The sequence below is a fragment of the Gossypium hirsutum genome, chromosome D09 (assembly GCF_007990345.1).
Source record: "Gossypium hirsutum isolate 1008001.06 chromosome D09, Gossypium_hirsutum_v2.1, whole genome shotgun sequence".
Taxonomy (NCBI): domain Eukaryota; kingdom Viridiplantae; phylum Streptophyta; class Magnoliopsida; order Malvales; family Malvaceae; genus Gossypium; species Gossypium hirsutum.
Genome location: NC_053445.1, coordinates 51184133 through 51193364, shown reverse-complemented (window position 1 = coordinate 51193364; position 9232 = coordinate 51184133).

Here is a 9232-nt window from a genome sequence, read left to right as displayed (position 1 = left end):
GTTAAAAGAAAAAGAGAATAGCAAAGCTGAAGCTGGAGCGCAGGATACAAAGAAGAGGCAAATGAGTAAATCATTTCAGTCTACATCTAAGAGGCCTAGGGAGCTCTCTAGCGGATCACATTTTCCACATATATATTCTGGCCGAAGCAGAAGTAGAAGATTCGAGGGTTTTAGAGCTCAAACCACTACAGTTGCAAGTACTGGCAGTACTCGACCTCCTAGACCGGAATGTCCTCAATGTGGGAGACGCCACCCCGGAGAGTCTAGAGCAGGTGAAAATGTTTGTTTCAGATGTGGAGCATCCGATCACTTTATTCGGGATTGTCCTGAAACAACTAAAAGAGAAGAAATAACAAGTGCGAGATCAGGTAATGCTCCTACCAGAGGTAGACCGCAGAGAAACCCAGGAGTGGGGGCAAGTAATAGGGGTGCATTCAAAGATTCAGCGGTTAGATCAGATGTTAGAGCACCTGCAAGATCATATGCTATTCGAGCTCGTGAAGAGGCGTCCTCTCCTGATGTAATTGCGGGTATATTTTCTCTCTATGATACTACTGTTATTGCATTAATTGATCCTGGCTCTACACATTCATATATATGCACAAAATTAGCATTTGTTAAAAATTTGTCTGTTGAACCTACTGAATTTATGGTTAAAGTCTCAAACCCCCTGGGCCAGTTTGTGATAGTGGATAAAGTTTGTAAAAATTGTCCACTGATGGTAAAAGGTATTTGTTTCCCGGTTGACTTGATGTTATTGCCTTTTGATGAGTTTGATGTGATATTGGGCATGGATTGGTTAACTCAGCATGATGCAGTAGTAAACTGTAGACAAAAATATGTTGTGTTGAAATGCCAGAATGGAGAATTACTTTGGGTTAAATCTAATCAGACAAAGGGATTATCCGATATGATTTCAGTTATGACAGCTCAGAGGTGTGTTAGAAAAGGGTATGATGTTTATTTGGCGTATGTGTTGGATACTAAGGTATCTGAGTCAAAGATACAGGCAGTGCCAGTTGTATGTGAATTTTCTGATGTATTTCCAGAGGAGTTACCAGGGTTGCCACCAGAAAGAGAAGTGGAATTTTCTATAGATCTGATTCCGGGAACTGCCCCAATTTCCATAGCTCCGTATCGTATGGCTCCTACAGAATTAAAAGAGTTAAAGGCACAGTTACAGGAACTTGTTGACAGAGGTTTTGTTCGTCCGAGTCATTCACCTTGGGGTGCTCCAGTTCTGTTTGTGAAAAAGAAAGACGGGTCTTTGAGATTGTGTATTGACTATCGGCAGCTTAATAAGGTAACTATAAAGAATAAGTACCCATTGCCTCGAATTGATGACTTATTTGATCAACTGAAAGGTGCCACAGTATTTTCAAAGATTGATCTCCGATCGGGTTATTATCAGTTACGGGTAAAAGAGCCAGATGTGCCAAAGACAGCTTTCAGAACCAGGTATGGGCATTATGAGTTTCTGGTTATGCCGTTTGGGTTGACTAATGCACCTGCAGTATTCATGGATTTGATGAACCGGATATTCAGACAGTATCTAGATAGGTTTGTAGTAGTTTTTATTGATGACATTTTAGTTTATTCTCGGGATGAAACTGAGCATGCAGAACATTTGAAAATAGTGTTGCAAATTCTGTGTGAAAAGAAACTTTATGCTAAATTCAGTGAATGTGAATTTTGGCTTCGAGAGGTAGGTTTTCTCGGACATATTGTATCCGCAGAAGGCATCAGGGTAGATCCGAGTAAAATTTCAGCTATTGTCAATTGGAGTCCACCGAAGAATGTATCTGAAGTTAGAAGTTTCTTGGGTTTAGCTGGTTATTATCGGAGATTTGTACAAGGGTTTTCTATGATAGCTTCTCCAATGACCCGTTTATTACAGAAAGATGTTAAATTTGAATGGACAGAAAAATGCCAGCAAAGTTTCGACCGATTGAAGGAGTTGTTAACGAAAGCACCTGTGTTGGTACAGCCTGAATCGGGTAAGGAATTTATTATTTATAGTGATGCATCATTAAATGGTTTGGGTTGTGTCTTAATGCAAGAAGATAAAGTAATAGCCTATGCTTCAAGACAACTTAAGCCACATGAAAGAAACTACCCGGTACATGATCTCGAGTTAGCTGCTATTGTATTTGCATTGAAAATATGGCGGCATTATTTGTATGGTGAAAAGTGTCATATTTATACTGATCACAAAAGCTTGAAATATTTGATGACACAGAAAGATTTGAATTTGAGACAACGCAGGTGGCTTGAATTGATAAAGGATTATGATTTGGTTATTGATTACCATCCGGGTAAGGCTAACGTGGTAGCTGATGCTTTGAGCCGAAAATCTCTATTTGCTTTACGAGCTATGAATACCCGGTTGTCACTGTCTAATGATGGTTCAATCATAGCTGAATTGAGAGCTAAATCGACATTTCGTCAACAAATATGTGAAGCTCAGATGAATGATGAGAAATTACAGGCTAAACGGGTGCATTGTGAGTCAGGTAATGATTCAGAATTTCAGATTGGAACTGATGGTTGTTTATTATTCAGAGGCAGAGTATGTGTACCGAAGAATTCAGAACTTGTACAGAAGATTTTACACGAAGCACACAGTGGTATTATGTCCGTACATCCGGGAGGTAATAAAATGTATAATGACTTGAAAAAGATGTATTGGTGGCCGAGTATGAAACGTGATATCTCTGAGTTTGTATCAAGATGTTTAGTATGTCAGCAGGTTAAGGCTGAACATCAGGTACCTTCGGGGTTGCTTCAGCCAATCACTATACCGGAATGGAAATGGGAAAGAATCACTATGGATTTTGTATCTGGGTTACCGTTATCTCCGAGGAAGAAAAATGCCACTTGGGTAATTGTCGACCGATTGACAAAGTCCGCGCACTTTATCCCAGTATGTATGTATTATTCTTTAGATAAATTGGCTGGATTGTATATATCTGAGATTGTTAGACTACATGGAGTTCCTGTCTCCATTATATCAGACAGAGATCCCCGATTTACGTCTCGTTTCTGGAACAAATTGCAAGAAGCTTTGGGTACTCAATTGTATTTCAATACTGCATTTCATCCTCAGACAGATGGTCAATCTGAGCGTGTAATTCAGGTATTGGAAGATATGCTCCGATGTTGTGCATTAGAGTTTCAAGGTAATTGGGAAAGGTATCTACCTTTGATTGAATTTGCTTATAATAACAGTTATCAGTCCAGTATTAAAATGGCTCCGTATGAAGCTTTGTATGGTAGAAAATGTAGAACACCATTATATTGGACAGAGCTCAGTGAAAAGAAGATACACGGGGTTGATTTGATTCGGGAAACAGAAGAAAAAGTAAGATTGATTCGGGATAGTTTAAAAGCAGCTTCCGATCGTCAAAAGTCATACGCCGATCTTAACCGAAGGGAGATTGAATTTCAGGTGGGTGATAAAGTATTCTTAAAAGTGTCTCCTTGGAAGAAAGTTCTCCGGTTCGGTCGAAAGGGTAAATTGAGTCCAAGATTTATCGGACCATATGAGATTATAGAAAGAATTGGACCAGTTGCTTACCGATTGGCTTTACCACCGGAACTCGACAAAATTCATAATGTATTTCATGTATCTATGCTACGACGGTATCGATCAGATCCTTCACATGTTATTACTCCAACAGAAGTAGAAATTCAGCTGGATATGACTTATAATGAAGAACCGGTTAAAGTATTAGCACGAGAAACAAAGGAGCTTAGAAACAAAAAGGTAAATCTGGTGAAAGTGCTATGGCAAAAGCACGGGATTGAGGAAGCAACATGGGAACCGGAAGAGACAATGAGGAAGCAATACCCGAATCTCTTTACTGGTAAGATTTTCGAGGACGAAAATCCTAAAAAGGGGGGGAGAGTTGTAATGGCCCAAATTTGAGGTTATCGGAACAGTGGTTTCGGAACCACAAATCCGATGAGAAAAATTTTATTTTTCTTATATTTTTATGGTCTACAATTTCACAAAATGATTTTTTGAAAATTTCGCTCGAAAATTTCGACGTTTGGGCACTCAATTTAGTCAAAAGGACTAAATTGTAAAAAGTGCAAAAGTTGAGTTCTACATGTTAGAGGTGTCCAATTGTTATGAAACTTTAAATTGGAGGTCCTTATATGGTAATTATACCATTGGTAACTTGGTAGACAAAAATGGAAATGAGATAAGTGAAATAGAAAATTTTTAAGTTAGGGGCAATTTGGTAATCTAGTAATTAAAATGAATTAAAAGGGAAAAAGATGACAAAAATCATCATCTTCTTCATATGAACGAAATCAGCAAGGGGAGAAGCCATAGTTAGGGTTTTCAAGCTTCCAAGCTCCATAGTAAGTGATCCCAAGCCCCGTTTTTAATGTTCTTTACGTTTTTGAGATCCCGGTAGCTTAATTTAGCTTATTCTAGCAATAATTTAACCTAGGGTTTATATTTGGAAAAATACCCATAGGTGAAAAGTGTTTATTTTGATGTTTTATGATAGAATATGAAGCTAGAAATTATGTTAAACAACTTTTGCTAAGCGATTTTAAGTGAAAACGAGTAAAACGACATAATCGGTAAAAATACCTAATGTTCATAAGTACATGTTAGAGTGGGAATTTGATGTTGCCATAGAAGGGAAAAATGTTCAGAATGTTATAAAACATAAGAATAAGAGATGAAGTTTAATTTCTGAGCCTTGGGGCAAAAATGTAATTATGTAAAAGGTTAGGGGCAAAATTGTAATTTTGAAAAAGTTAGAGTCGAGGGCTGTTTTGATGAATGTGATTATTAAATAAGTTAAATTTACTATTTTAGATCAAGAAGTACGAAACTCGAGGTTAGACAAAGGGAAGAATAAAGTTGAAGACTAAGTTGGTGAATTTGGCTATAATTGGTACCGAGGTAAGTTTACGGTAAATAAATGCAATATTTCAATATTTATTATTAATGCTGTTAATTTCCAGCAATTATGAATTTATTTTATGAATTTATTTGATGATGATCCAAGCATGAAATGATAGAGAATTAAAATTTAAAAGTCCGGTTGATACATAAGGATGGTACTGGATACGAATGTCATGACATTTGGGTAAAGAGATCCCATGTAAGACCATGTCTGGGACATGGCATTAGCATCCTTAAGATCATGAGAGGTCCCCTGTAAGACCATGTCTGGGACATGGCATGGGCACCGAGACGAGAGGTCCCATGTAAGACCATGTCTGGGACATGGCGTTGGCACCGAGATGAGAGGTCCCCTATAAGACCATGTCTGGGACATGGCATGGGCACCATCACGAGAACATCCCATGTAAGACCATGTCTGGGACATGGCTTTGGCATGTTATTATCAGAAGAGACCCGAGTATCCTTATTATTCCAATGTAGCTCAACGGGCTTGTAAACGAATCATGTTCATGAAAGTTCAGTTTAAAGCATAAATGGCAAGCTCAGGTAAGTTGTAAGACTTAAGAACTTATTATACTATCAATTGATGTTCAACGATGCAGCAAGGATTGAGTAAGTTATGCACACAAGTATTCTAAGTAAACAAGTAAGAGAACTAGTATGAGATTAACTAAAGAGTAAACTAGAGATATAGACATTGAGTTTAATTATTTAAGTTAAATATTGTTATTTATTTGCTAGTAAACTTACTAAGCTTTATGCTTACTTCTTTTATTTCTCTTTCTCTTATAGTATTGCAAAGCTACTTCAAGGATCCTAAAGAAGTCGGAGATCGTCCACACTATCAACTACAACTGCTCGGTATTTTATATCGAAACACGTTTGAGTTATGGCATGTATAGGGATTTAGTTATTTTGTATGTTTGTAATGATGATTTTGCTAATGAGTGATGTGTAAGTATTTGATGATGTATGGTTATTAAAATGATTAAGGATGAAGGTGTTTGTTGTTATGAAAGATTAGGTGATAAATTATGCATGGAAATCATGAAAGGATAAAATTTTGCAAAGAAACAGAATTCAGGCAGCACAGTGACGTGAATTTGAAAAATCACCCAAGATAGTATAAAATGAATTAGATGGTGAATGATATATGGAATTAAAGCTTGTTGAGTCTATTTTCATGGAAAAATAACGGTGTAGAAAAAGGAAATTTATATTTTAAGATATGTGAATTTTAGTAAGATAGGGTCAGAACTGTTTTTGGAGTCCCCTGTTCTGAGTTTAGAAAATAATTACAAATTGTACAAAAATGGTTATGAGTTGAAATTTACATGCTTAGATTTCTTAATGAGTCTATTTTCTGTAAAAATAAGTAAGAACTTCATATGAAAATCCTACAGTGAGAAAACTTATTTTTAGTGACTAGAGGTCAGGGCAGTCAGGTGGTGAAACAGGGGAGACTTTAACTAATAAACTGTACTAATTTGCTGAACCAAAAATTCTAAAAATTTTATGATGAGTAGATGTATGAGTCTAGTTTCAGGGAAAATTTACGGAATTAAATTTCGAGTTCTGTAGCTCAAGTTATAATTAATTTAGTAACTGCTGTGCGATTGGACAGATTTGCTGCGAATAATGAAATAAATTTTCAAACCTAGTTTTTATGCTCCGAATTGGTAAGATAAGCTAAGTAATGCCTCGTGCTCGACTCCGGAAACGGTCTCGGGTAAGGGGTGTTACAGAATTTCACTCTCTTTTGCTTTCCCAGAACACAATGCTCGCAAAATTTTAATTTGTAAGCCTTTGCACCTTTCAACAATCCTTGCTTTGCCAGAATTTGCAAGGATTTTTCGCTGGCATGTCCCAACTTCATATGCCACAACTGCATTGAGTCCAATTCTTTGTTACCGGAAGCTGTAGCGACTGCTCCAATAACTGTACTACCTTGGTAGTAATACAAGTTATTTTTCCTGATGCCCTTCAATATCACAAGTGCGCCAGATGTCACTTTCAAAATCCCATCTCTCATAGTAACAACTGAACCATTGGATTCCAAGGCTCCCAATGAGATGAGATTTTTCTTCAAACTGGGCACGTACCGAACATCAGTCAGAACTCTGGTTGATCCATCTTGATTCATTAATTGGATTGAACCTATCCCAACAGTTTTACAGGCATTGTCATTGCCCATATAAACAACTCCTCCATTTAGTTCTACTAAATCAGAGAACCACTCCCGGTTAGGGGACATATGATAGGTACAACCCGAATCCAATATCCACTCATCTGAATGGAACGACGATGATGATGCAACCAGTGATAGTTCAGAGTCACTAGTATCATGCTTAGCTTAGCAACACAAGCATCTACAGTAGCTTTTCCCTTATTCTTCAGCTTTGGACAAATTTTCTTCCAGTGGCCTTTCTCATGACAAAAAGCACATTCATCTTTCCCGAGTCTGGACTTTGACTTTGATCTCCCCTTTTGAGTTTTCTTCCGAGTGTATGAACGACCTCGGACTACTAAAGCTTCTGTATCTCTGATTGAGTTTTTCTGTTTGTCCTTCTTTCTCTGTTCATAACTGTATAAGGCCGCACAAACTTCGCTCAGAGATATATCACTCCTGCCATGAAGTAGAGTAGTTTCTAGGAACTCAAACTCCTCAGGAAGTGACCCCAACAGCATCAAAGCCAAATCTTCATCTTTGAATGTCTCATCCATATTCAGCAAATTAGTGACTAACTGATTAAATTTGGTGATGTGATCATTCATTGTGGTACTTGGGACGTATGTGAAGCGAAACAGTCTTTTCTTCAAGTGGAGCTTATTTTGACTGTTTTTCTTCAAAAATTTTTCTTCAAGTGCCACCCACAACTTATTTGCAGAAGTCTCCTTTGAAAAAGCATACCTCTGCTCTCGAGAAAGGCATGATCGAATTGTGCCACATGCCAACCGATTGATCGCCTTCCAATCTTTCTCCTGTACATCATCTGGTTTCTCTTCATCAATGGCAATGTCTAGACCCTGCTGAAAAAGGGCATCTAGAACCTCACTTTGCCACATACCAAAATGGCCCGTGCCATCAAAGATCTTGTCCACATGGACGATGTTGAAGCTCCTACACCGACCGTTTTCTACATAATCTTTCAATATACCTAAGGAAATCTTTTCTGATGTGGAAGATCAGTTTAAACTGCAACCACAGAGCATACTACGATTAACCTTCGGCTCTGATACCACTTGTTGTTCCAATAGGGTCGGAAGCGTGTAAATTATTGTACTAAAAAATCACACAAAGTTCAATTCCCAGGAAAGAGAGGTGGATCACATGGATCTCTTAAATACCAAGTCTTTCCTTAGACAGAATATCCCTTCTATAGTAATTTAATAGCACAATTAAATACTACTATTATACCCTCAAATATTGAAAGAAAAATAGGACAAGAAAGAACACAAGAGTTTTAACGAGGTTCGGTAAATTATACCTACGTCCTCGGGCACTAACACCAGATGATAACTTTACTATCTTCAAAGTATTACAAACAAATAGAATTCCTTAAGAATTCTCAAATGGGAGAAGAGAGAAAACTAAGAGAGAAAGATTGGTTGGGATGGTTGAAATGAAAAATGAAAAGGCCTATTTATAGTTGAAGTTCAGTGACTAACTTGCAAATGGCCTAAAAAATTAGGGACCAAAATTGCAATTATCCCATTTAACTTTTCAACATTCGGTGCAACTTGCTCAACCTTTTTAACAAGTTGCTTCCTACCTTTGTTGACCTTTCAACAGTAGCACCACCCTGCAAGGCATCCGCAAGGCCTACAGCAACTGGTTAGGTCAAACAAGCAAAACCCGCCTTTTGCGATGCAGCCAGGGCCTTCCCTCGAGACTATGCTTGCCAATGGATTGTATTCCATAACATTGTTACGAGCAGCTAATGCTGTCGGAGGCACCATGGCTTGAAGAAGCAGAGCCATTGCAACCATCTGAAAAGCGAACTTCTTGCACCACTCCATGATTATGTTTTGTGTGTGGAATGGTTTGTAGGTGGAGGAGGCCCTTTATATAGAAAACGGTGCTACTGATTCGAGCTGGTTTGGGTTCTAATCAACTGTTTCAACTCTGTTTTTTGAGCTGTTTGGGTCTGGTTTTGTGCTGCTTATGCCTGCTGTGGTTTTTCTTCACTGAACTCCATGACCTGCTATTGGAGAGCTGCACGTGACGGGTTTGTCCCTTTCAGCTGCTGGTTTTTCAGCTCACCTGCCTCTGAAACGGTGCATTTTTTGTGCTTTTTA